This window comes from Corvus brachyrhynchos, unplaced genomic scaffold, assembly GCF_000691975.1.
Source record: "Corvus brachyrhynchos isolate BGI_N302 unplaced genomic scaffold, ASM69197v1 scaffold119, whole genome shotgun sequence".
Lineage (NCBI taxonomy): Eukaryota > Metazoa > Chordata > Aves > Passeriformes > Corvidae > Corvus > Corvus brachyrhynchos.
Window position 1 is genome coordinate 137,067 of NW_008240054.1, and position 3,524 is coordinate 140,590.

Below are 3,524 nucleotides of genomic sequence, written 5' to 3' on the forward strand. Positions count from 1 at the left end.
CGCAGGAGGCCCCGGTGGTCCCGTGCTCCGGTAGATTTTGGGGTCACGCGCTGTGGAATCCCCTCCCTTCCCGCTGGGCGAAGGCATCGCCGCTGGCGGCGAAATGGGGCCGCAAAGGCGGAATTGGTGATTTTGGCCCCGTCTTGGAGCTGCGGGAGCAGCCGGGATGTGCCGATGGAAACATCCTGGGGTGCTTTTGGGGTGGGAGGAGGAGGTTTGCGCGGCTGAGAGGGATGGGGAGAGCTGTTCCCTGTTCCCAAATCCCTGGAATCACCACGTGGCTCCTGGGGAGCCCCGCTCTGCGGAGGGAATGGGGTGACGGCGGGGAGGATGTGTGGGACAAAAGCGGCTGCTCTAAAGCGTGCTGGGGCATCCAGGAGTGGGACCCGGCTCTGCTGGGATGGGGAGGGGGAGGAGGAGGGGGAGGAGGAAGAAGAATCTGGGTTGGGGATGAGGAGGAGGAAGCACCTGGGGTGGGGACGAAGAGGAGGAGGCAGCTGGGATGGGGATGAAGGAGAAGAAGGCTCCTGGGATGAGGAGAAGGCAGCTGGGATGGGGATGAAGAGAAGGAGGCGGCTCCTGGGATAGGGATGAAGAGGAGGAGGCGGCTCCTGGGATAGGGATGAAGAGGAGGAGGCTCCTGGGATGAGGAGAAGGCAGCTGGGATGGGGAGGAGGAGAAGGAGGAAGCACGGCAGGATGGAGAGGAGCCGGTGCCCGGGGAGGGAAGGGACGGAGGAGGAGCAGCTCAGGGTGTTTTGCCACTTGAGGGCAACAAAGGGCCACAACAGCCGGGCCCTGGAGAGAGCGAGTGGGCAGGGAATGGGAATGGGAATGGGAATGGGAATGGGAATGGGAATGGGAATGGGAATGGTTTCTGCAGGGGATGGGAATGGTTTCTGAGGGAATCAGGAATGGTTCCTTAGGGGATGGGAATGGTTCCTGAGGGAATGGGAATGGTTTCTGAGGGAATCAGGAACGGTTTCTGATGGAACCCAGGGTGGATTCCGCAGGGAAATGGGAACAGCGGCTGCAGCGAAGCCGTTCGGTTGCCCATCCCCACATCCTCCCCGCTCCCTCTCCCCGGCTCGGGAACAGCCCCCATCCCTCCCTCCAGCCCTCCTCTCCCCGGAGGAATCCCGGGATCCTCTCTCGCTCTGCTGCCCAGCCCGTGCTGGGGGCTCCACTCCCACTCCAGCTCCTCGCTCCCGGTCATTCCCACCTGGCTCAGCAGCAGTGGGAGCAGGAGGGGAGAGCAGCCCCTGCCCCCTGCGCTGCCAGGCTCGTCCAGCAGCTCCCTCGCCCTGTCCAGCGGCATTTTGGGGTCCACAGGGGGCTCTTCCCACCCGGGAAAGGAAGGGAAGGGAGCAGGTCGGGACCCAGGCAGGCTCCCACCACTTTTTTTCCAGCAGTGCCGAGGCTTTAAAGGATTTTTGTCCACCCACGGCCCAGGCCCAGCCGTGGTTTAGAAACCCTGGTCCGAGCACCCCTCACACCCAGCTCTTTTTCTCATTTTGCCTGGATGAATCCTTCATTTTTTTTTTTCTTCCCTCTATTCCCAACCTCCCAGAGCCCCCAGACCCTTCCCACGAGCAGAACCGACCTGCCCGACACTCACACCAGCAGCACTGGGGTTCTTCTGGGACACCAGTCACACATTGGGACACCAGTCACACACTGGGACACCAGTTAAACACCAACTGGGACACCAGTCACACACCGACTGGGACACCAGGTAAATACTGCACTGGGACACCAGTCACACACTGGGACACCAGTTAAACACTGCAACTGGGACAGCAGTCCCACACTAGGACACCAGTCCCACACATACTGGGACACCAGTCCCACACATACTGGGACACCAGTTAAACACTGACTAGGACACCAGTCCCACAGATACTGGGACACCAGTCACATACTGGGACTCCAGTCCCACAGCGTGCCCGTTCCGCCCCCTGGCACGGACAGCTCCCTGTAAATACTCAGATCCGACACACGCTTGGAGGCAGTTTCCTACTTAGAGCAGATTTTTGTTCTGGTTCAGGTGCAGCTCCTGGGGACTCGTGGTGAGAGCAATGACCCAGCCTTGCCCTGGCACGGTTAAACCCTGCCAGGAGCGCCCCGAACTCGAGGGCACCGTGTCTCCTTCTGTAGCTTTCTGTAGCCACCCCGTGGTAGCTGAGTGTGGTCCAGGTCGGCTTTCGCATTTGCATCGAGCAGGTTTCATTCGCTGGCTCCAGCAGCTCTGCTTCCCAGGCTTTGTGGGCTCTGGGAGCTGGGCCGCAGGGCAGAGCTGAAGCCACGCCAGGCTGCTTTTTGGGCTCAGTTTGTCCCTTTCTGGCGAGGTTTCCCATGAGGTTTTGGGGTTTTTTTGTACAAGCAAAGCGCAGCAGTCTCAGCTCGGCCGCCTCCAGCACGGCACCACTTGAACCATTTTGTATTTCTCGGTGATACAACCCAATAAAAACCTCGTTTCCATGACTCCCAGCTCTCTGTGTCTTTCTGGGGCAGATCCAGGAATCCCAACTTTCCCTCCCCACGGGATTTTGGCAGGAGAGGGTCAACACTGGGGGTGCAGCACCAGCGGCACCTCCAGCCCTTTTAGAACCCTAAAAATGAGGAAAATACCTCCGAGATCATCAAATCTGGCATGAAAACAAAGCTCTCCTGCTCTGGGAAAGGTGGGATCAGTCATTCCAGGGAGGGGAGAGTCCAAGATTCACCTCACTGCCCTCGGATAATCCTGCAGGGACGTTTTTCCCGAGGTTCATGTTCACAGGATAAAAACAAACAAACTCCTTTATCCTCACCCAGATTTAGCTGGAATCACTCAGGAAGCTGGACAGGCTTTGGCCAGGCAGGAAAGGATGAGATTTGTCCTCTTTCCAGCCCAGGTGGAGCAGTTTTGTCTCTCTGGGTGGGAGCCAGACCCTGCCCTGCTCAGCAAGGGACAAGAGGCAGCTCCCAAAGGCTGGACAAACAAAACCCCCTGCTCCTTTCCAGGACTGAAACCATTGCTCAGCAATAATTCCAGGGCACAAAGATGATTTATTTTTTGTCTTCTCACACTTTATTTAGCCAGCCCACACTACTCACTAAGCACTCACACTTTACAACACAGTGCAGGACTCCTCCCCCAGGCCCTGTGTGGGCACCAAACGTCCCCCTCCCTCCCCCAGGTGTTCTTTGGTTAGGAAAAAAAGGCTTTTAGAAAAATTCACCACGCAAAGAGCAAAAAAAACCCCAGCCCAGCTGCACACTAGAACTTGTTACACCAGCCCTGCCCCTGCCAGGGCCTGCTCAGGCCCAGCACACAAATATGGCTTCAATTCTTCAACTGGTTTTTTTTTCTTCAAGTAATTCTTCTACAGAAGAGCTTAAACTAAACATCCAGCACAGAGGAGGAACTCGGGAACGCCAGGAGCTGGGATTGTGAGAACAGAACCATCGAGGCCATCGCTGCGCATCCCACGGGATTGCCTCGGGAGGAGTGTGGATACTCCCAGCTCTGCACGAGCTTCC